Source organism: Monomorium pharaonis, chromosome 10 (assembly GCF_013373865.1).
Source record: "Monomorium pharaonis isolate MP-MQ-018 chromosome 10, ASM1337386v2, whole genome shotgun sequence".
Taxonomy (NCBI): Eukaryota; Metazoa; Arthropoda; class Insecta; order Hymenoptera; family Formicidae; genus Monomorium; species Monomorium pharaonis.
This window is the reverse complement of record NC_050476.1, coordinates 4,639,022-4,665,053: the sequence shown is the minus strand read 5'-3', so window position 1 is coordinate 4,665,053 and position 26,032 is coordinate 4,639,022. Positions and strand designations below refer to the sequence as shown.

The 26,032-nt window shown below is 43.6% G+C and overlaps 1 long non-coding RNA gene across 8 annotated transcripts in view; it reads left to right on the top strand.

Moving 5' to 3' along the window:
• The window catches only part of LOC118647587, a 440,336-nt gene that overhangs the window by 61,840 nt on the left and 352,464 nt on the right, over positions 1 to 26,032 (top strand). Inside the window, exon 3 of one of the 8 annotated variants that reach the window (XR_004964786.1) lies at positions 12,733 to 13,800. The exons of the other annotated variants lie outside the window; for them this stretch is intronic. This is a non-coding gene — a long non-coding RNA (uncharacterized LOC118647587). Of the gene's footprint in view, positions 1 to 12,732; positions 13,801 to 26,032 lie in introns of those variants that run through there. 8 annotated transcript variants of the gene reach the window in all.

The window sequence follows — 26,032 nt, the reverse complement described above, 5'->3', positions numbered from 1 at the left end:
TTACGAATTGTAATGCGAAATTAGTTGCAAACGCAAATGTTTCGTTATTGTTATGTATATAGACTTCCGCGACGCACACAGTAGATGACGTTAATAATTTGCACGGAACAAGTTTACTCACGGTAAATATAAAGTTATTTGCCAAGTTTTTCGACAAATGTGCTGCTATAAGAAAGTTCGCGTTTCTTCTATTGCGCGACATAAGTTGAAGTATCCTTTGCTAGTTCGTATAGCTAGATCGATACCGCATCCTATAATACTGTTTGTAGGCACGTAGTTATCATACAGAAACTTTGTTCCCCCTATCGTTAAATCGTCCTCCTAGAAGTCAAGCTTGTATCACAATGGAAATGCTGGTCGACGACCCTTTTGAATTGTACGTCTGGAGGAAATGCAGATAAGAATAAGTCGGTCTTGCAATCCGTTTTTACAGACAACTTGGAAGGTATTATGCATTATGCGTGATGCACTCACTTCGCTTCTCTGTACACTATGATCGTAGGGCTCAACCGTAGGTAGTATAGTTGAAAAAACAGGAGCAGGTATCTCCGGAAAAATGTTTTTTCTTTAAACCAGAACTACCATATCTAACATGTCTCGTTAATATTAAACGTAGCTCTTTGCGTGCAGTTTACTACTTATAATTTTTTTTACCGTTGTATTCGATTTGAAAAGAGAGATATATAATTTTTAAAATATTTGAATAACATTTTAACAATAAAAATTTTGAGATCACTATATTACTACATTCATAATTATAGCGAAAAACCGTTGGAAAAATGTCAGTTAAAATAATTTTTACTGACCTTGACCGCTGATTGTTTTTAGAATCAACTATTAATTTAACTCGCGTCTTATCACGGTAGAACTAAAGTCCTTTTTGGCGAAAACAAAGTTGGAAAAAGTTAAGCTGTTTTTGAGAAATCTTTCAGAGGAACAAACAAACGTACAGACAGCCAGATCAGCAGACTCAGTAAAATTGTTAAGTGCTTTGTAAAGTGCGCTATATCACTTAATAATAGTTGGAGTACTTTTTAATTCCGTACACAATTATATTGAGAAAGAGGAGTATACGCGTACCGACAAATTACCATTTATTAGTCTTGCATAAAACATCTGCCGTGCATACTCAGTAGCCAGCCGGTGCGGTCGCTGACCTTTCGCATCGCGCAAAACGCTTAAGAAAAAGGAGTTTGTCTCTCCTGCCGTTTCTTACATCTACACGCGTGAATAGTAAATGCACGTGTATCAAGGTACACGAGGCGGCGGCGGCGTCGCGGCGTCGAGGACTCGCGGCGCCGGGGAAACTCGCGCTGCCATTTGTAATAATACATGAAAGTAAGGTGAGGAGCTTCCCGGGAACTCCACCGTCCGGCCGCCGCTTTACGGGCTAATTTCCTTTGCGGGGAGAAGTTTAACTGCGACGATGTAGCCACGCATTCCCCCCGTAGCGATGGAGCGGCTGTCCGCATACGCGATTATGGTGATAAATGAAGCACACGCGCCATTTAATTGTCTCCGCTGCTGATTATGATGAATACTCTCTCGTCCGATGCGTCCGACGCTCTACCGTTAGCGGAGCGATCGACTTTAAATTCTATGCCTATCTAACGCGTCTCATCTCTCTCTCTCTCTCTCTCTCTCTCTCCCTCCCTCCCTTTTTTCTAATACAGGAACGTCGGCGACGCGGCGCGGTTGAAGGAACGTTTCCTTAATGCGTTTCCGTCTCTACGTTAATACGGGAAACGTAATAAAAAGAGGCTCACGGGAGAAATGCACGCTATTACACTTTAAACGCGCAACATTCCCGGCGAGCGCTGCGGCTGCGTTATTGCGGCGCATTTTGGATGCGCGACTCGATAACCACGTAACACGTTATTAATTCGCGCGATGCAGGTGCTACTTTTCGTTAGTCCCCGTCGCGTACGTCGTAAACGCACGTCGCCGTCATGAAAATGCGAAGCATCTCCCCGTGGCGCGCACTCCGTCGAGTCTGTGTCACGTTTAGGGCGCACTTACGTCGCGCTCGTAGATCTCACCTCGAATTCGCGCCTCCGTGAGTATCAGGTGTCTCGTGCGAAATTCGTTGTCGTCGTCGTCGTCGCCGGATAGTTTGCCGCGGGATCGTTTCCCGCGCCGGCATGTCGACGTCGCGTATTTTCGAAATATCGGGACGCATCGAAGAGGATGGATGCGAGAAATTTGCTGTTATAGAATGTAGTGGTAGGCGGGCGTTCCCAGGATAGTTCGATGTAAAAATCTCAATAATTCGCCAGCACAATACAGCTCGTGCAATATGCGATGCGCGATATCCAGAAATATAACCATATGAGAGAGCACGCACCTGGGATTTAATAGGAAATTCAATTCGTGGCGAAAAAAGTTCCAATAAACACATTTGAAAACGTTCCCTATATTACGTCACTCGTCGATTGTATCTTTTATACGTGCAACATTATTCTCTTTCTGTCTTCTATAACGCGATCCCAGCACTTAAGACTTTACCATGCGTTTTCGATTCGAGCGAATTTTACGAGTACGCTCAATAACGAGAAACGAACGGTTACACGTGGAATCGCATTGCGACGTTAATGTTCCTTTTTTGTGTGTGTGTGTGTGATTCCCCTTCTCGCTTATCTGGCTTATCTCTCGTCGAAAGCGAACTATGCGAGAATGCTCTTGATTATAATGCAACCCCCGTCGTCCCGCTTATCCATGCTCTGCTTGACGATTATATCCGTACACGTATTTTAACTTGCGAGAGACTTTCTGGGCCGTGCGTAAGGCGAGCATTGTGGCACGATGACAAATTACCCGGCGTAAGACGTAAATAAAAAATGCGGACCCTCTCCTCGGAACCTACCACCGTGTCAGGTCGGTTGATGTCCTGCTCGCGAGCGCAACGGCGCACGATCAATCATTGGACAATATTTATTTATATGAAACACGGTGAGAAGACAGGGACTTGTTTGCCCCACCCTGTGTCTTCCGCGCGGAAGGGTGAGCTTGGAGGTTCGGTTCATTGTCGTGCAGGCGAGTGCAGTTTGATCGGCCGGCAAGATAGAACCCGGATTCAAGGGGAAGGGAAACGGCGAGGATCACCTCGCTTCGTCAGGGATTATCCCAGAAACGCGAAATCTCCCCGAAGGCGGTGGAAACGTCGTTTTTCGGGTCATAGTTATGATTTTTTTAGCAACCCTGGAGTCCGATATTTGCCGCTGCCCGGCTTGCGGGGTATAAAGATTGATTGACGGAAAAAGAAGCCACGCTTTTTGTCGATTAACGGAGTATCGTTTGTTGGGGCTCGCTCGACTTTGAACGATGGCACGAACAGTTAGAAGCGTTTTTGGCGCGTGTAATGGAATTTTAATAAAGCGATACGCAGCATATTGAATACGATCGTTTCGGACGTTCCCGACGATTGAAAAATTGTAGCTCGCAACGCACTGAAGACGTACATGAAGTAGGGGGGAGGGGGAGAGTAAGTTTGAAGAAATCAATCATATTTAATGAAGATACCTGAGTCGTACGCGAAACTCGCAATTTCCTCCTCGTCTGTATGCGATTTTCGTTGCGCGCAGTGCAAGTCCGTGCGGTGAGCACACTCAAGACAGGTGTCATTAAGATTTCGTTTTCAGCTCATGGACAACTGCAGGGCGGCGGCTGTAATCGAGCGTCAAAGAGATGGGATACAGTAATACGAATGAAGGAAAAAGAACAGAGCAGAGTCAGAAGGCAGGGTGGTAACGAGGTGGCTCGAGTTCTCGTAGCATCAATCATCTTGCTCTAAATACCATTTTTGTGTACGCTATCTTCATCCTCGGCCGCGTATGCGTCAGAATGCATATACATTTGTGTGCGTGCGTTTGAATGTGGTGAACATGTTTGACGTGCGTTGTCTGCAATCCGAGCGTTTCGAGATGCATCGTCTAACAGGTATAGTTTTAGGTGCTTTTTTTTTATTCCGTATTCGATGACCACCAATAAATCGATTTAAACAATGCGATGAAAAGCGTACAGCAATTTGCCGCAAAAGTAACTGTGTGTTTTGATAATCAGAAAAATTAATAGAGTATCTTGAAATGTAAATTGAAAATAAAGTAATTAATGAAAGAGAGCAAAATAAATAATTAGCGAAAGAGATAAAAATGAAGAGAGAATTTTGTGCTAAACGATTCTGCAAATTGCATATTACTTTGTTACTGCTTGTTGAATTTCGCTTAAGCCGCATTACCAACAGGCGTGCGCGAGAAGGCACGAGTATATATGTGTATGCGAAATCCGGCATTAGACCACTCGTCTATTATTCTGCGCTAAGAGGCCACGAGACTTTTATCGCGGCCGGTTTGCCGTTAAGAGCAGGCGAGGTTGACGCTAATTAAGTTGGATTAAGGTTACCAGATCGGCCAGGGGCTTTTGGGGCGTGACTGGAAACGGTCTTATAAACAGCATACGATTCTGCACAGATCCACATATCGTCGAAACGACGATCCGTTCCCTCGTCCTGGCCAGTACGACTCTACATAAATAGGTAGAGCTCCAGTATTCTCGCTCTACGTGATTCCCGATTGAACGCGAAATAGGATTGGATGGCTCTCGGCCGCACGAAAATCGGAATTTCGTCCTACGGAGCACCGTAACGATTACCGAGAAATTCTGCTGACTGTTAGAACAGGAGGAACGTGCCACAGTCAGCCAGTTGTATGTAATTTTTGCCGACTTGTAACAATGCGACGCGTGAAAACGTGCCGACGTAGTTTATGGAAATAAACAATTGCTTCTTGAAAACTTTTCCTTGCATTAGGAAAAAACTCAATGTGTGCATTCTTAAGCAAGTATATGAATATTTTGTTGTCATAATTTTGTTTTATTCTCTTAGTTTTATAATATTGTTTATGCGGCTCTTAATCAATCACTTTGAAATTTTGATTGAATTTTTTTTAAAGATTTGCATCGAATCGATTTTTTATGAGTTATCGTTTGCAGTATCAAATAAGTAAAGTGTGCGTGAAAACCGTGAAAAATTGTATACAAGAGCGCGAGGGGCGCGCAAATCTTCAATGAACACCCTTCTACAGGCCATTAGTCATCGCCTAGGCCGGCGGACAAAAACTAGCTTACGTACAAATGAATACGAATACGTATGGTTTTCGTGTGCTGACCGCAGCTACAAAAAAAGATTACGGTAAATCTAATTTCCACAGAATAGCGCTATACATATACACGTATGTATGCACACGTGTATGCCGAACTGTTTGTTAAATTGCCATACGTTTCTGTCCACGCGGACAGAGCGACGCGGTTACAAAGCGATTTACGTCTTATTAAACGGTCAGAATAATATTAGGGGTAAAACAATAAGCAATTTGTAGCTTTTGTTGAACGAACGGACTCTCGTATGCCAGCGGGAACTACAGCAGTGGTCAAACTTCGCGAAAGTCTAACTTCATCTCGTCACAACGAGAGAGCGAGAGAGAAATTTGGAAAGTGCAATAATTCCGTAATGGAACTTTGCTCAGTCGACGAGCTCGAAGCGGATGGTAGAAAGGGAAACATTTCGGTAGGATAAGTTGGTTTTTGAGACTCGCCAATTTCTTACGGATCGGCTCGTTTTTCCATCACTATTCCGTTTCAATATTGGTGAAATTCGACTAACTAATCCGCGAAAAGCCGTTGTCGTAGTAAGAACGGAGAGAGAGAGAGAGAGAGAGAGAGAGATTTTAACTCGAGTTCCGTGCCAATAGTTTGCCAACTGGTTGACAAGTTCCGAACCGAAGTAGGTGACCAAGTTCGCGATAGCGCAGCGAGATTAAACGGGAAGATTGACCTATAGATCATCAAACTCGCGGTACGTGTTTCGTAATAGCATTCGCGCGAGAAGAATGGATCGAGTCGGTCGGATTGTACGGTGTTTCCTTCTTCAGAAAAATAACGATCGCCTGAACCATCGGCAGGAAGCAAAAAAATAACTGCGCCACTCTCAATGGCTCGATTCTTTTAATTCCAGCAATCATAAAGCGCACGGATTGAAACTTTAATTCGAAATTGGCCGGAGAGCAGGCGGTTGCGTTTGACGGATCTTTATTAAAACCGAGACCAATCGAGGCGGGCTGGAGGGTGACGCACACAATGAAATTTGAATCACGAAAGTATTCAGCATTTTTCGCTTTTCAATCGTTAGCTAAGCGACGATCTTTATCTTATCGCTTAAAGAGGGACGATAGAAATGTGCTGTATTTACATGAATAATAAATTTATGGATAATAAACGAAATGAAACGAAACGTCGGCGCGGCGGTTTCGGAAATGCAGGTCTCCGATATAATCGGTCTGAAATTCAGGTGCATCCCCGTTTCCATAGGTTCTGGCTGGGGGATTCGGGATCGGGATCAAACTCGGGAGGGAACTTGAGCCCCGCCTGCACGGTTTGCCGAATCAACGGTGAGACGCCAGCCCGGTTCTCAGATCCCCGAGCGGTCGGTTTTACACGCGGGAACGGTTTACACTAAGCCGCGGGGATCATGCCCGTTTAATAACGCGATAACATATCAATTTCACGCAAATGCCGCCCCGTCGAGAATCGTCGGTCTTCCTCTATCGACGAGGTAGCCAGCCGCGCTTTGATGCTCGGCGGGGACCAGGAAACCGTCCTACCGAGAGACGCCGTCGCCATCGCACGACCGAGGAAAATGGCCTCGGATAATTAATGTCGGGCTACGATCGTCGGGGATGATTAATGGCGTCGCTGCTACTCCGCGTATAATAACGCTTTCCTCGCAAATTAGTGCCCTCGCGCATTCAGTTCCTGCTCCGACCGCTTCCTTCTGCGATCGATTTCTTTTTTCCTCGCGTGGGTTCTAAACGTAAGGACGGCGTGGAGCATGGAGGAGAGAGAAAGAGAGAGAGAGAGAGAGAGAGAGCATGGATTTTCCTTAGTACGGGCTTTCCGTACCCGAAGGGGTGAATACGTTAGCTAGAAATTCTCGCTTAACATCCGGAAGCGCGAGTCAGGGCGCGCCTCATCTCTCAAGCATATCTTTCCTGTATAAAAACAGGTAGAAAAACGAAGCAAAAAAAAAGAATACGAGGATAATTTTAATTTTCGTCGATTCAAGCTTGCCCTACGACGTACCTACTTCCTGCTACGGTACACATAGAGTATTACACAGGTACCTAAAGTAAATTAACACGTAGAATCGTGCGAACAAAGTTTTCCAATAATTACAACGTGACATTACGGAGTTGTGTACAAGGCTTTCCATTCACAGCGTAGCCGCAACTAAGAACAATCGATCCAGTTGCACGTGATCCGCTTTTCGGCTTTGAACTTTGGCTAGCTGGATACGTTCAACGTCTTCCACACTGTTGCTTAGCTCGGTTCGGAAATTACTTTGGCTGTCGCGAGACTACAGTCTAATTGGAGCATTTCATCGATATTGATGAAATTAGTATCTTTTGATATTGTTTGACGTTTCTGATTATATATTGATTAATTTCGTCGGTATTCTCGTCTATTCACGACGATGCAGATCAAATCTAAAGATATAGCTAACCAATCGAGAATTTTAATAGACAGTGGTTAGATAAGTTTAGGTAAATTGATTTGTAAAAAATCCTGCGTGTTTTTATCCAAAGTTTCTATAATTCACGTTAAGTTCGCCTGAGCATCATCGTGGAATATGCCGAGCTTTGAGACGAACTTGAACGCGATGCCTAACGCATAGCTTGACAGCGATTTGATCCTCCTCACAGTTGAACACGATATGGCTGACTGCTATTCCTATCCCATCTCAGCGATATTAATAATGTTAGGAATTTCATTACGAGTTTCACCAGCTATCTAAGCCTCTATACCGTCTCAACTGGCGCTATACGTATATAGGCAATTCAACTTGGTATTGGCTAAGAAGTCAAATATAATCATACACAGATTCCAATGTATGCAGTTGCGACTGTATTGACGGTATACAACCTTCAATACAATCTAGAATCGCCAAGTCACCAAGGATAAACGAATTTGTTAAATCTAAAATAGCGTGACGCGCGTCAGTGAAAATTCAGCGGGATTCTCGTGATCGAGATGAATCTAATTTTCAGAGTAAAGTCAATTAAAATTTACCATAGTGTTACGTTGAATATTTAACGTATAAATAGTTAACGGGAATCTGTCTGGTATAAAGTTGGAGACTTCGATTTAATTTACTCGCCTGCTTGAAAGAAAATCTTTCGAGAAAGTAATTTAATTTAAATTAATTTTGATTCTGCTTCAAGTTGAATTATCATATATATATATATATAGTTTCATAAAAATAATTCAACAATATCGCGCGTTATTATCTTGTAAGCGTGCAACGGTAAAGTTTTACGTATTCTCCCAGAACGCATCCGACCATGTACGTTTCCCGCGAGAACGCGGCATCTTTACGAGACTTTCAAAGCTTCGTGATTTTACAACTCGTTGATCTCATTTCCTTACCGCCGTAGCGTTGCATAACTTTGATACTCGATTTCCACCACTTGCCAAAACTTTTCGCGAGCACGTGCATGAAATTATTGCGAAACTCATGTTTCCGTGCATCGACTTTTTTTTTCTCAACGCAATAATGCATGTTTCCAGGGCGTGTTTCTTGCGGTTATGCAGCTTATGAAATTGATGATTTATAATTACCAGATTCTCTCGCAATTGTCGCAATCTTACAGCGATCTTCTTAAGCCGGCGAATAGTCATTAGTTATTTCGCTATTTCGGACGTGTTGAAAATGTTGGGCTCGCGTGGCAATGTCGGATACCAACGTGGTGCCAGAATTGGGGCAATCTCACAATGATTAATTAGAGCGTAATCAACGTTAGATTGCCTCTTCGAGTGCCAGTAAGCGCCCCAGGTAATTCGCGGTAACCAATTGCGATGTATGCGCGTACTTGAAATTCGGAAGTGGCACGGTTACGCGATGATCGATGACGAGAGAGGCCTGTGTGCTTCGAGTCCGCCTCGCCGGGCGTAGACACGTAGCGGATAGCAGTACCTCCTGGAAACAATCTCCATGACGTGCGATTGATCGCGGAATGATCGATGAAAGACCCTCCGCGGCGAAAACTTGCCGTCCCGACTGATGAAATAAAAATATAAGGCCGTTGTGTCGCGTACACCGAATGCGGGATCGCGCGGCGCAGGGCGGCCTGGACTAGAAAGATAAGGTTTCGCTATATCGAGGGGTGTGCGCGGCTTTCGCGTCCAAGATTACGTCGCGCGATCGATCACCGCCCCTTCCCCCGTCAAATAGAGGAATCTCTTTGTTTGTTTAGGTGAAATTAGTTTTTCCGTCGCACGTCGTCTTCGGCGGAGTCTAGCCGTCTCGCGCTTCGGCAGCCATCCAGTATCCTCCTTCCTACGTACGTGCGCGCGTGTACGCCTCTGTTTTCTTACCTACATATTTGATTTACCGCACGACAGACGACCCGCTGAATCTTGCGCTGAATATTCCAAGAGATTTATGCGCGCCGCTCGAGAAACGGCACATTCCCATTTCAATACGTCGCATACGATTTAGCAGCAATTTCCTGGTCGATCCAGAACCATTCGACGCACCCATCGGGCGTGATCATTGCGTTATTCGATTTTAACGGTGTCGATAACGATCGTGGGCGGCGAGGAACCTGACCTAACCGCGCTCTCCTTGCATACCGTGAAATAATCGCGCGCTCGGGGTCGCCGCGATAGATTGAATCGATATCGGCACGGTGCATTCTTAAATAATATCCCGGTGGTTGTATTCTATGCGATTCAGAGGCGGTTGCTGTGTACTGCGGCAATAGCAGTACCGCTGTGCCACCATTATGTAACGCATGGCTTACACAGCCTCAATGCTAGGGCAGCAGCGGGCGCCCTATCCCCGGCGAGCACAAGTTTTCACGCTTGAATCGAGCACCGGTGGGGTGAGCAACGAGGTGAGGGAAGGCATATTTCGTCTCGGGAAGCTTACGTCAAGTATACTGACGCTCTCGCAACCGTCAAGTTCCATCTCGTCAACGTGCGATCTCGCCGAAAGGGTTGCGTATGTTGATAAGCGCAAACTCCAATTCACCTTTTCCGCGTATCGCTAAAATTTAATTGTCGCGTCGAGACAGTTGCACGTTGAAAAAGCTCGCAATCGATACGTATTCCTGCGATCCTTCTAAGATGACGTGCTCCAGCTATAAATTAGAGATCTCTGTGCCATGCAGCTCTTTAAAGGCAAAGTTTAATGCTAATTCTACGTTTTATTATTTTTTCAAAATTTAATTGATGTTGCTAATTAGGACTCCAAGAGTTCTTGACGTATCTGTCAATACGCTCTTGTTTGCATAAACGCTTAGTTAATAAACGATGTGTATACGTCGAGCGTATGTTTGACAAATATTACGGCTTGTGTGCCGTGATAACAAATAACGATCGTTTATTAACGGTAAAACAGTTGATTTTTTAACCAAATAAATTTTTACACACCTGTAAAAAAAGTTTCGTGATGTATTAAAAAAATTTTAGATGCATTAAAGATAATACACATACACATTAAATTATGGAATTTGAGAAATTAAGAGATAAATATTGTATATTATCTAATAGCCATCCACACGGGTAATATTTCAGCTAGGTATCGATGTCATTTCCATTCGCAAATAATCATTCATCATAACACAAGCGCTATATAATTATCAAGTATAATACGTAATGCGTGGCTCTTCTACGCATCAACGTACAAATAGCGATCAATTGTTGCGTGAGTAATCATAATATTTGACCGCAACCGAAATTCGCTCCATGATCCCCGCAACACCCATTTCGCTACATAAATAGTGACCACTCTGCAGCTTGTGTAGCCTCGAGTAGTCTCGGGTAATATTTTTCGGAGAGGAAAAAGGTTCTTCTGACATCCCCGGCAACAGTCGCAGTTACATAGCTGTGTCTACGTGAACACGACGTTATTGTACTTACTTCGGTACTCTCTCTCTCATACGGGTCATAGAATAATAGAAAAATACGAGACGCGGGTCCCGTGGTGAGCACGACGTTACCTCGCGCCCGACACAGGTAGCGAACGCGCGAGAAAAAGCGAAAGACAGTCGAGAGATGGAGGGGTTAAGGGGGGGTGCGGCGACGAAAAGCCAGACACACGGACAAGACAGGGAGGAGACGACAAGAATGTTGATTGGCCTCAAATTGAATCCCGTCCATTTATCACTCGCCACCTCCGTGCCTTCCGCACTCCTTCGGTTCGGTACTACTGTGAACAAAAATCGGAACGATCCTCCGGTCGAACTCTTCTCCTTCTCATTTCCCACCCTTGTCACTCTCTCTCTTTCCCTCCCGCTTTCTTTCTCAGTACCTATGTATCCGCGAATCGGATTCGTAGAACGGCTGGACCGAAGGTTTTTTGCGGAAGAGACTCGCACCAGTTCGCGGAGATATGTACGTAGATGTACGTTATACATGTTTGACGTATACGTTTCGTCGGACGGAAGAGCTTTTTAGTGACGCGAGGGCCAGTCTGGCCGTTTTACGGGGATGTAAAATTAATTAGCAATTGACGGGGAGACGTTGAAGGGCTGGCAGAGTGGGGGAAGGTGATGGACGAGAACTAAACGGAGATGGTTATGCATTATACGATCGGTCGACGCGATGTCGAGCTGAAATCTATTGGCTGCTTTTTCTCATTGGCGCGTTAGAGTAGAAGCGGAATTGCTCGAAGCGCATAAGACGAGGCAATTACTGCCCTCCGGTGGAGGAAAGAAAAGCGACCCCCGTTGCTTTGCATTCTCCGACATCGTTAACGATTATGATTTTATGAATGTATATCCGTGACAGAGCGTGCGCGCAAGAGAGAAATGGAAAGAGAGAGAGAGAGAGAGGGGGGGGGAGAGAGAGAAAGAGAAGAAGAAAGACCGGAAGAGAGACAGCGAGAGCTCACGAACGGATATCCTCTTCTTAAATATAAAAATTATGCTAATCCGGTTTAATCGCATATTGCACGATGACGGCAGAATCGCTTGAGACGTATACGGCTATGGGCAATTACGGTTTATAATGGCGGAAGGAAGGCGACTCGCGTGTTACCGCGAACGAATCGTTAAAAATAATTCTTAATTTTGTCTATATTGCCGTTACGCACGCGACTGTTTCGTTCTAATAAAATATTATGTAAATTTTTGTTTTTTATACAAGAAATATACATACATACATACATATGTGTGTGTGTGTTCGAGTTGTAATAAAGTACGAGTTGTTTCGTACTTTTTGATAGTTACAGATTTCCTAACGAATTTGAATTTAATCTTTCTTTTAAAATTAATTAGCCACTTTTTCACTACATTTTTAACATTAAATATCTTAGTTAATGAGACTATAATGAAGTAACTTTTGAAACAAAATTTATCAGGAATTTATTAATGATCATTATTTTATTATTCATCTGCATATTTGAAGTTTGAACATGTGCAAGGTTGATTTTTGGTTGCTTATAATTAAGAGCAAGAGTTCAATGCCTTGAAATTAAAATAACATTCCTTTTAATCGAATCTATAATATCCAAACATATCGGGAAATAACTACGCAAATAACTTTTCCTACATTATGTTATCGGATAGAGTGAGAGAGATGTATAACGATTGTCGCGTGTATGAAAATCCACTACTAGTGGGTAGTGAGTGAATTCCATTCGCGTTTTACTCTAACAATTATATTTGTTTTTTGTTTCAGGTGAGTCCACTTTACGTATATTTTAGTACAATGGTCCTGCGTACGTAGCCCAAGCAATCAATAAGCACGGATTTGATGAGTAAGTCCATAAAAAAGATATTCGTGATCATTAATTTTGAGCGTCTTTTTTTATGAGCGGAACGTACGAAAAATTACGGAAGTAAAGCGGCCCAGCGCTTTTGCAGAATTTTATCGAACCATTATGTGCACGTCAATTAAACGTCCTTTATCAGTGCGCCCGCAATTTGCATGATTGAATGATTTTAAATTGCGGAAGAGTGTGATGCGACGTTGCGGTGCTCTCATATAAAATTAGTAATAACGGTATAATTAATTTACGGCGAACACTCCGTTTCTGATAACGATACTTGTACCGATCATGCGGATCTTGACATTAATTTTCGACCCTGTACCGTGTTGTGTTCGGCATTTTGGCCATCTCCACCAAATTAATGAGGCAATTCCATATTAGGTAACATATTGTGCGTCGGGTGCGAAGAAATTCATTTTCGTCAAATTGTAGTTTGCGAGATGGTGCATTCCGCGCACGCACACAACGTGGCCGAGAGATAGTGCACCGGTGATGCATGCACCGAGTGATGCAGCTTTGCGTCAACCAGCTCATCTGTATATTTGTAAAACGCGTTTGACGACGCCTCGGAAAGCCTCCGCGCTTTTCACACTCCGTCGGAGTACGCTTCGTCTTCCGTTTAATCGGCGATATTTGACCAAGCGCCGTCGAGTCTTTCTCGAGTAATTAACGGGGCAATCAGCAGTCCTAAAAATATTGCATTTAATAATAGAGTCTCCTTAGAAGTCCGGGCTCGAAACTATAGATTACATTGGGACAAGGTAATTGGTCAGACCGGTACGGACCACTGTGTGCGAAAGCAGCTGCGCCATTATAATTGCAGACTGCCATCGTTCGGTGAAGAAAGAATGCTGGAGTAATTCGCTCATCGACGCAACTTCTTATTTTTACTAGCGACGGCCTTCCGAGCGATTCGATGTTGAGCGTTCAGTATTTCGTCTGTGAGTTTCTTGGGGATCGTATTCTTTCAAAAGAAATTGCGAAAATGTCCGTGATAATTTATAATTTCCGAGCATGAATTTTTATATCGTCCATAATGACGCGAAACAATTAATTTCCCCGTAAGTAACATATAAAAGAAACGATTGCGATCAGTGTCCGTTAGAATAAAGTCCCGCGCGAGAAAAACCATGCGAAGATGTCGAGTCTAAGTTCCGGGCAATCGATCTTCCCTAATGTTCCTTAAACCGGATATGTTCACCTTCGCTCGCCGCGTCCTTATCGGACATCTTCGTCCTGTGTCGTTGATAGTTAAGACTTGGATTGATCTGCGCTTTGCGTTTTCGTCGCGTGACGACTCGCGGCAAAATAATGGACGAACCGGAGGAGATGATTGATAGCGCGAGCAAACGTATTTAACCTCGTCAAACTGTCGTACGTATCTTTCTCCCCCGCGCGCGAATTGCAAATTGCAAATAATAATTAACGAGCGGGCGCGTGCATACATATTGATACAATCGATCGTTGTGAAATTAATCAACTGGCAACAAAAGATATACGGCGCGCGGCGCCGCGATATTTGGGATATCAGGGCACGAAAAATAGCGGAAAAAAGTTACGCGCAAAAAAAGCGCGCGAATGGAAATGAGGTAGTTAGCAGTACCAACCTTTCGTGTGTTTCGACTTTTATTCCCGATTTTCACGGTCGGCGCAACATTTCTTGCACGCACTCTTGACGACTGGGGAATTAACACTCCACGCCTGCGTTACTTTTAATTTTCGACATAATCTTTTTTACTCCGCTCTCCATCCCATCATCGTTTTTCTTGCTTTAACGACGCGGGCTCGCCGCGTACGAATCACGCATTTGTAATTGACTCGATGGTTCGGAACGAAGGTGTCGTCGGGAGAAACGAGCCGGGGCCAATTATTCGCTCGGCAATCTCTTTAATATTTTATTATATTGCTTTCGCTCGGACCGTAACTCTGAATTGGCTCGGTCGGATTGACGGGAGATGACTAAGAAATTCTTTCCGATTGCATACGTCGGATGATGTACTGGAAAGTGCATGATGGAGATGGAGATGGAGGACGCATTTTTCAGAATAATATCAAGTAAACAACGGCCAAGCTTCGGGATATATTGTATAAGAGATACCAGCAAACTCACTTTTTCCTAATTGGTTTGTCTGAACCAATATCTTTTTCCATCTCTTTTTTACATTTTATTATACATTTGCTTATATAGGTAGACGGCTGCTCGTAAACGTTTGCTCACGCTATATTTATAGTTTGCATGAAAATTTCTGAAGATTCAACTTTTAGAGACAGAACATATATAAGCTTCTGATTTTTGTTTGACTTGTTATGATTTTAAAATGGATTTGCACATATTATATGTATAATTTTTTCAATTTGCTAAATGCTTTCAATTTGCTAAATTAATTAAGAAAAACAAAAGATCTTAAATAGATTACATTTTTACTTTATTGATGTTTGTATATCTGCATGCGTCCGACGAACTTTTTGTTGCAATTATTTTTATCAAATGGAAATGCATTTTACATTGATTTAGATATATGATAGAATATAGATATGTGATATTTGTCAATCATTTTGAAACTAGTATTGTCACATTTTGCAATATTGCACGTCAGTGGATGTAGAAAATTTCGGCCATTCGTGATATCGCGAGGGCGTAAATCGAATCGATGTCTCGTTCGAACGTACTTGGCTTGTCGTCTACATTTTTCACGCATGCATGACATTGCAACCATATCTCACGATACGATGGAAAACAGGATCGTAACGTTCGATGGTAAAATCTGTGTCCCACCGGTAGTACCAATCATAGAGTATACGCTTGACTGATCTTGCGTCATCTCTGAGCTAAGAATTGAGAATCTGACAAGCTGCCGAAAGGAGAAAATCTAAAGCTAGTGGATAGATTGATGATGAGATCCGGATGAGATTAACTTAATTCAAAGCGGAACTTTATAAAAATTTCCCAGAAAGTTTCATGTATAAAATGTATTTTCAGTCTTCTTATTTAATAATTTTTTCAAGAGGAAAACCATGGGGGTAATATGCACAAAGTAAATCATTGGTTCAAAATCTGTATATTTTTTATTGTACAATACATCATGTTGTTATCGGGTACATTTATTTATCATACACACTTTCGCTAATTTGGTGAACGCAAAATGCGGACGGGGATTTCGAGTAAATCGCTGATAATACCCCCTTGAGATTCATTCTCGCAGAATCTTTGCAGTTTCACCTGTGAGGCTTGACTCTTAGCAACCTAAGAAAATCTCGGGACGTAACGCTTTAAATGGAGCGCGAGAGTTTAGTACGATTTAATCTGGTTAGTTTCGTAGTTCGCAGGAAAGAAGTCCTCGGTTCTTCGGTTAAGTGGTTTAGTTTTACGAATGGATGAGATCCGTAAGAGGCAACACTTAATTGGAACGTGCTTGTCCTCTCGAGGAAGGAAGCTGCAACCCACGCGGCGAACGACCCTCGTAGATCTCGCGGAAGCACTCTTGAAAGGGCGACATTTCGCTCCCGCGCACGATTCGAACTCCTAAACTGGATTTCGACTATCGAGTAACGGGGTAAGAGGCGCTTTTATATAAGTTCCATGCTCGCACTATGTACAATGGGCCAGAAAAGAACGAGTTAGCTAGAAAGGGGCTACATGTATTACAGGAGGTTTACGCACGCATCCCTACAATCGCGCAAGGATTCTATTCTATTCAGCTTTCGTGCCAAATCCGGGAAACAAATAGGATACCATTTTCCATACATCAATCACATGACATAATGCAAGATTATTTCGAGTTATACGATAATATCTATATTTTTCATTTTGAGCTGGTATTACATTTTGACGTAATATAATGCATGAACCTTCGTTTATTCAAAGCTTTTTGCATTGATTATATCTGCGCATTACGCCAGACCGACCGACGGTGGCGTAAAATTCCTGTGGTAATTTCTCGCGTTTATTGCATTATCGATTGCCGGATTTAAATGTGTGAAATATGATTTCAAGCAGAGATGGCTGAAGCACTAAATGTGATTATCAGGCGTGTTTTTGTTTCGTACCATTGTGCAAATGTGTCGCGATAAGATAATACGTGTGTATGTTCATAATATTAACGGTATCGACTGCAAAAGATTCATGATTATTCCGATATTATTTTATGCCCAAGCCTCTTCTGCTGCATATGATATGGAATTATTTTGCATTCAGAACGGCTTCTTTTGCGCTTTCCAAACAAAATTTAACACACAATTCGGAAACATTAAATTGAATTAGAAATCATATGAACGTAATAATTAAAGATCTATATATGATATTTTCTTTTGTTGTCACAATAACAATGACAATATTTAGATATATATCGGAAAGTATTAAAATACTTAAGAAATTTGGTAAACAAATTACAGAAGAAAATTATTTCAAGTAACGATAAATTTATCTTCACATATTTGGCTAATATATTTGGGGCGTAACGAAATTTCTTAGTCCGCTCTCAAAAATCGCGAAGGAAAGAAAGAACTGTCCTTGCAAATTCGAACGAAGTAGCAAAAACGCCAAATTATTGCGCCGCGTATTCGCGATCTCGGGATGAGAGATCTCGCGAAATATTCTCGTGCATCTGCATATGCCCTAGAACAGACCATCCGCCGTCGTCGGTATCAATTTACCCGTTCGAGCGCGCACCAGGTCTCTGGGCCCGTCTACGGGGCGCGTATTTCAAAAAGCGGACTGCAATGTAAAACGGAAAGAAAGCCAGGAAACGAGTCACGAGAGACGTGTGAGGAGAAGGGCAGGGCGAAGCGGGATATCATTTTCCTCGTTTCCCCGGCACACAGGAAAATAGGCCAGACACAAAGTGCATGCAACGGTAGGTTACTTCGATGTATTTCTCGTAAGCTGAAAAAGCGAAGCACAAGAAATAGCGAAAATAAACGAGACGTACTGATGAGCAGGGAAAAGAGATCGGGGCGGGCGAAAAAGAATGGCGCATCCAGTTTCCGATGCAATTATGTTAGTAAAATATATGGAAGCATTAAATATTCCCTCAGCGTTTCTATCAGCGCCGAAAAAGTTTTACATACAACGGTGGAAATCATTATACTTGTAGCGTTTAAAAACGAAATTCTCTCTCTCTCTCTCTCTCTCTCTCTTTCTCTCTTAATTTATATAAAGTCTTGTTTTCAACAATTTTCAGAATTAAGTGGTCAATATACACATGTATAATAATACGTATAAGAAAATAGCATTTGTTTCTCTTTTGTTTCTTCATCTCGCGAAAAGTCTGTGCGTAGCACGGATACCCGAGACGATAAAAAGTTAACTTTGTGCCGCTTGAATCTTTTGCACAAGTGAAAAGAGGAAACGCGGGCAGAGTTATGAAAATAAGAAAACACCGATCCACTTTCGATATCGAGCGTTCTTTTTCCTTGGCATAGATTCGCTTGATGCATGAATAGTCAAAGGATCTATAAAGTTGGGCTGCTTCTCGAAAGGCGATTCTCTGTGAATTTACGTGGAACGGGTTAGCCTCCCGTTCGTGCGCAGCGGGCTAATGTTTTCTCGAAAGTTGCCGGCTTAATCTTTCTACTTATGTCCCGAGCCTAACGATACCAATGTGGACAACTCGTGTATAATGTCTACGAATCCAGAAAGGTTTATCGTACACGAATGCGTTTGACGTGAAAAAGATAGTATTAATTTACATAATTTTAATGGAAAATGCGTTCTCGTGGCAGCCTTTTTACCGTGGAATACGTTTCTCGTGGGATTTCCTCTCGAAACGCATAATGGTAGATGCACTGCTAGTCAATCGATGCATGCAGCCCGGCAGCTTCGCACGGAACCGACTTTACTCGAATTTGCATGCGGATCCTCCTTCTCCCAGGATACCCGTTCCCTGGCTGCCCGCAGGTTGCTGCATCGACTGGTCAACCTATACTTACTTACGTCATAAAATGTTCCGGCATAAAGGAGAGGATAGCGAAACCTATGATACACGCGCGTGCAACGTTCCCCGATCGATGCGCCCGCGGTTGGTATATCAATTTGCATTTTGTAATACTAACTTTTACAATCTTTTGCGGCGGTACAAGTTTGCGCTACGAAAAGAACGTAACTTTACAGACCAGCGGACTGTAAAGCGATGCGATTTGAAGGCACGCGGAGGAACGCGAGTAAAACTTTACAACGTTATACTTGAGCCGTTTGTATTCTTACTGCGCGCGACGTCTCCTTAGCGGATATTTGGTAATGAAATATTTTTTTCATATATTTCTTCGTTCACGATTCTGTACGGGAAATAACTGTACAAGGGCTGCACGTACAGCACATTTCGCTCTCTCCACGCCTTAGGCTGTAAACGTTATGACTCGAGGTCGAACGCGTTATACTCGTATACCGATCGATTGATCTACAGACCTGACGGTATCGCGGTAACCGCGACTTTATCTGAATTTGCGTGCAAACGAGGTTAACCACCGGGTCGTCTTCTCCCACTGCCGACCTCTTTCCCATTCCCCCTCCCGGCCAGATAGCCGTTTTCTCCGTTGACCAGAGCTCGCCGCGTCGACCTGTATTTGCCTGCCCTACACCGTAAAGTGCATCGATATAAACGAGAGGAGGACGATGCACACCCACGATACATGGGGCCGGACCGAGACGCCGGCAAAGAGACCCGAACTCTCGTCCGGGGGTTCCCTCTTCGCCAGGGCCATTCCTTACTGGGACATTTTTATGACCGACATTCTCGCCGCCGTCGACCTCGTCGCCACCCTGCCCCCAAGTCTCGTGCTGCAAGCGAGCCTCGACGAAAAAAATCTCGCCTCGGGCGGATGCCGGGCGCGGCGGCAAACAGGAGCCGGCAGGAAGCGATTATTTATAACGGTGCGATCCTCGCGTAGGGACCACGCGCATGGGCTGGTGTTTTTTTTTCTTCTTTCTCCTTGTTGCGCACCGCCGCCGCGGTGGGACGTGGTATAATATCGCCAGGATCGTCCGCGGCGGCGACGTGTCGAATGCTGTACGCGGGCGAATGCTGGCAAGAACGGTAATCGATACGGCGCCCGCCGAGAAATGTGGGCGTTACTAACATTATTATACACCGTCGCGCGATGCTCGCGTGATAAACCATTGATAAGAAACGGTGGCGCTTTTTTATGCGTCGTACGAGTATTATTTTCAGATATATAGCCTGGGGCTAAAACGAAGGAGGCCGGTTTCATAAATAAGTCCGATCGCGTCGAGATAAGCAGGATTGGCGAATTAATTAAGAAATGTTATATTAGTGCCGAGTTCGAGTTCGCGAAACGATTATTACAGCTTGTTAGTGTGATATTTATATAACGCAACTATACGTATACGTATATATATTTTTTTTTGAGGGCTATTCACCTCGCGAATGGTCACGTTCTGCAAATCAATAGTCTTTTCGGCGAACGAACAGGTAGGTAGGTCTTCTCCTTGTCGATTTGTGAGTCTGATTTCTGATCAAGAAATCGATCTCGACTCATTATACGCCGGTCCTTCTCATTATCGTGCACACGTTTGTTACTTTGTTGTGAGAAATGAAAAACGCCGGGGTCTTTGCTCACGAGCTTGCACGCGGCGGCTGCACGTTCTAAGGGTTTGGAGTCACGTGACGTTTTATCGAATGCAGTAACGAGTTATTTATCCCCTTTCTCTGTCTGCCGCCAATTTCGGAATTAAATCGTGCCCAGCCCGACATTACCTAATTACGTTTGTACAAGACAGTCTGATATCACGCGATTTATCTATCGATACTTTATCGAGAAATATAAGTAAAGTGTTAAAGATGATGGTGACATGAAAATTGTAGACGGAGAAAAAACGACGGGGAGAGACCGGGAGAGACAGGTAGAGACCGATAGAGACGGGGAGAGACCGGGAGAGACCGGGAGAGACGGGGAGAGACCGGAGAGACGGGGAGAGACCGGGAGAGACAGGTAGAGACCGATAGAGACGGGGAGAGACGGGGAGAGATCGGAAGAGACGGGGAGAGACCGGAGAGACGGGGAGAGACCGGGAGAGATCGGGAGAGACCGGGAGAGACGGGGAGAGACGGGAGAGACGGGGAGAGACCGGGAGAGACAGGGAGAGACCGATAGAGACGGGGAGAGACGAGGAGAGACCGGGAGAGACGGGGAGAGACCGGGAGAGACAGGGAGAGACCGATAGAGACGGGGAGAGACGGGGAGATTTTTGATTGATTGCTGTAGCGCGCGGGACGCTGGAAGAGAGTGCTAATACCTAAATAATTGCCGACTGAACCTGATATGATTTAATAGCGTTCTTTGTAAGAGGAAGATTCGGGTGGCATTCGCGAGGGTGGAGTACGGTGCTGCGGTTGGGTGTTCCTTTCTCTCTCGCGCGGCTCGTCGGTAGGCAAAAAAGAAGGCCGACCGTGGGGCGATAAATGCAGTCGCGGTCACAAGCGACGCCGAAAATCCTCCTTCCTCCCTAGTTATCGTCGCTCTCGGCCGCCGACCGTTTCCACGAATGCTAGCGAACGAGTGCTATAAGCGAAAATGTTCGCCACGTGTGTTCGCCTGCGGTCACCTGGAATCACCTGTGCAATTTGTTTTATTATCCTCAAGTTGGCACTGTACGCGATCGCACGAAAATTGCCGACGTTGCCCGGCAGTAACGTTTGGCTTTACAGTTTTTCAATGCGCCGCAGGACAAACTGCGATATCACAGATCGCTTAAAAGCGATAATGGCTATGTATGGCCATTTGTATGGCTATGTTTGCTCGTTTCTGATAGTTTTTCGAAACGAAATAACTCAATAGTACAATCGATCGTAAAAGCGCGCTTTATATTCTCTTCTTCTTCCTCGCAGAGGGTTTGAAATCGCGAGTCGAAGAAATAAGTGGTTAAAAAAAATTTTCGTAAAAGTTGATGAAATTGCACGACAAACTCTATTCGCTATACGGATCATTTCCGACGTCTTTCTATTGTTATATTGCATTACTTTATTAGATAACGTCGCCGTCGTGATATCGTTAAGGTAATCAGGCTGAAGACGTCTCGACTTACGTTGGATACACCACGCCAATGTCTGACAGCTACGACGTACTAACCATGATGCATGCATGCGTGAATATGATATACCTTAGACGACGGAACTCGCGGAGATAGAGCGTGAAGATATATATCTCCCGGTAGTCACGCTTTATTTGAAATATTCACCATTTTCGTGAATAACGTGCACGTACGTGCTAACGTAAGACGTATCGTATGGCGACTCGTAAGTGGTATTGCTGTATTATATGATACACCGATTAAGTATAATAATTCGTGGATGAGAATCTCTCTCTCTCTCTCTTTCTTTATTTGTGCTTATTAAATTTTTATATTAAATATTTTATTTGTGTAACTCTTTACTTACATTATTTTTTGTTACTTTTGTTACTTTTTTGTTGTTTTGTTTGTTCTTGAATAGTCTGTTTCTTTAATTAAATGACACTTATACTACTTTCGTATGCACGAATAAAATACCCGCGTGCATTCGGTGCATCTCTTACTTTTGTTACTTTTTTGTTATTTTGTCTGTTCTTGGATAGTCTGTCTCTTTGATTAAATGACAGTTATACTACTTTCGTATACACGAATAAAATACCTGCGTGCACTCGGTGCATCTCTTGATTCCTTACGAAATCAGAATCCAAATGTTCATTTTTTCAATGTGTGCAAACATAATCAAGATTAGATTAGTACGCCCAGGCAACCATCGCTGCTTTTGTAGGATCGTTGTTTTTCTTACGAATGTCTATGAAATCCCACTTTCTCTCGCGTTTAAGTACCAAAGTTTCACGGAGTTCATTTTGTTCGTGGGGAAAGGATGGCGTTTCGCTTGCTTGAGCCAAAGTATCTAGCTTTTGTGCTTGAGAGTGCTACTGTAGGATAGTCGCGAATGTTTGCTCGAGGTATACGACGGTTTGAGAGCAATACCAAAGAGCAACCGCGCCGACGTTTGTTGAGCGCGATGATAATTCGATCGATCTTAACAACATGAGCATCATTACGTTGTTTATTTAATTAAAGAAACATTGTGTGTTCATATACGTGTGTGTTCATGTATGTACATATAAACTAGGAGAAAAGTATCCATTTTACTTCTTTCCCACTATTTTTTATGGATAGATTTCAAGTTAATATCTCTTTTTCTTCCTCCCCTCCCCCCACATATATATCGATAAAATTTACGACACGAAAAACTTCCATTCCTATCAAGAAAATAGAAATGGATAGACATAGAGAGAAAAAGAAAAGAGAAGGAGACAGCAGAGCCATCCACTAGAAGTCCACAGATTATAGGAAAGAGATAGAATAGATCCGATTTGTCGGATTCAGGGTAACTAAATACGGAATGGCAGTTGAACCACAGGTATCAGCAGGTAATAATATCAAATAACAAGTATTAGTACGACAGTTCCTGCCGCACAAGGAAAAGGAAGCACGAAATATCTCGTCTGTCTAGCGAGAATGAAACGATTTGTGTACAGCTTTAAGTCTCGTCTTACTGATTTCATCTCGCCGTTTCCCATTGTGTAAATTACTTTGAAAATGTTCGACTTTCTCGCAATCTTCCGCGTAGCTCGACACAAAGAGGTTTCTTGCTAATTCTGGAACGCTAATTTTTGCAGATATATTGGAAGCATGTTTTGATTGCGATAATTACCAATTAACCATTTCCTTTCGCGTGAATTATACTTTAGCAATAGTCACGTCCTGAATGGCAACCCAGTTTACAGCTTAAGATCGATCGATTAAATTGAATTTGATTCGCGTTTAATTTCCAGTTCACGCGAGACGTATTTACCACAGTGCTATTTTCTTCGTGTTACATTCTTTTAAGCGATTTTTAATGGATTAGTGACGCGAACTTGATGACGCTCGTTGATAATGATCACGTGTATAAAATAAATCTGCCAGGTGTAAATACAGTCATCTCTCCATTACGAATGGCTTGTTGGTAATACCGCGTTGATAATTTTATGTAGATTGGCTGTAGATTGTTAGCTGGTGGATTGTAATCTGTTAACGGATAAAATGCTCGTAGAGAATTATATGCTGACGGAGAAGAAAGTCGCTAATGGCAGCAATGAAAAGCGCGGCTCCTTCTGCATCTCGTAAATCGTTGATTTCGTTTCTGCCGACGCATGCATATGCAAAGAGATGCAAAATTTACCGAGCGCAGAAACGCGCTGGCAGATCTCTCTAACAGTCGTGGCGCATGCGGTAGTAACGATACGCAAACGATCTGCTCCTCTCGGCTCGATTTCAAGATACTGCTATATAAACTGCCGTATATCACATTAGATCTTATTGCCTTAAGTATACCTACATGGCGTAAACGTCGCCGCATGATGTTATGACATTAAGCGCCACCCGCCGTCTTCTCACATCCGCGCTAAGCCCCGTTGAATATCCGGCAATCAAAGCCGACGAACTAGCGCAATGTATCTTCCCCCCGGTTACTTTAATATCCTGTCCTTCTATTTTTGTTTCTGCTTATTTCTATTTTACTGTCATGCAGAATGTTGCTGTCAATAAAGCGGATTCCCAAGTTGTCTGATTTGAAATTCATTAAAGTACATCCAAAAATGAAAACTTTTTACTGCGAATCTTATTCTTTATTCACATATTTTCGCTCTTTTGACAGCTACCAGAACCGATATTGCAGTACATGAAAAGAAATTGATTTAATATCTCGTCTTCTGTTAGCATATGAATTTTAGCTCGTACAATCTTTCTAGCTCGTACAACCTATTTATTATATTTAGCAAATATACGAATCTCGATATGCAATCCGCGAAAATAACGCGAATGGATTTTTTTCCTTTTAACGTAGCCAGACAAAGTTCTATAACATCGAGGGCTTTCCGTTTGCCACCGGAAAAACTCGTTTTACCGAGGAGGGTTGACCTTCAAAGAGCATGATCGATACATACTCGAGAAACGTCAAAGGAGCCTGTACCACGGCTGGGGTGAAAGAGTCGTACGCGGAAACGGGAGAGACGAGCATCGTTTAGCGATGATAGACGACAATCTACAGGGATAGGTCCTTGTTCCCTTGCGATTTCCCGGGGAAATAGCTATTGCCAAATAAATATCGTCGATCCACCTGTGCCACACAGTGAGAAGGCGACTGTGCCGAATAAGAGGACTCGATCGATTTCACCTTTTTACATCTCGCCTCTTTTCTTTTTCTTCTGTCGTTCTTCTCTATCTCTTTATACATTTTATTTATATTTTATAAAATATATATTTTATGAATATATAAGTTTGTGTGTGTGTGTGTGTGTGTGTGTGTACTGTCGTTGAAGTTTATAACTCGGAACTGCACGACGACGGCGGACAGAGGTCCATCTATTCGCAACGCGTTACAGAGAGATGTAGATCCGAACTCGCGTACGCCGATTGCGCTAGTTGTCTAGCCGGAACCGGATGCTCTCGTATTTCGGTGGGGAATCAATCGAGTCCCAGGTTATCGCTCTGATCTTTGCCGTTTCGATCTCGGTTGACTCCTGAATCCTACAAACGTCGCCCTCTAGCATTCGTACAATGCGGACGTACACGCTCCCTAATTGCGTAGTTACGTAACGAGCCTGTAATCCAGCTCTCGACCGGCTTTACTTTCGAAAGACGATGCCGCCGCGGCGCTAAGCTCAAATTGCTAATTCCGGATGGCTAATTCAATTAAGAGAATGGTTTCCGCGCGGCGTCTGAAAGGCGGTCTAAAGACCGCGGGTAGGAAGACGGGGCGTTTACAAAGGGTCACGCGGTAGCGCGCCTTCTTGGTCGTGCACGTTTGGATGGTAACGTAATAATAGTAACATAATTGTGATTACTTATCGGTGTGCTATGCGAGACTTTGTTTCGAAGACTGGGGTTCGGTCCGAAGGGGATAGAACCGATCTGGCGATTCTTGCGATAACTACTGACCAGGAGGCGCCGGCTCGCTTCGGTGCCTACACGTCCGAATCATCGACGCTTGATAGGAACCACCAGCGGAACGAGAGAATGATGGGCTATGTGGCTCGAGTAGGATGTGCGTGGGATGCAAAGTAGAACCGCGAGACGGCGATCCGTGAAGAGAAACGGCGCGGTGGCGCGGCAGCGATGGTCGACTCGCCAAAGGAAAGCTGCCAAATCCACCGTTTGTTTGCCCATCGATTCGTCCATGTCAGAAACTCAGACTC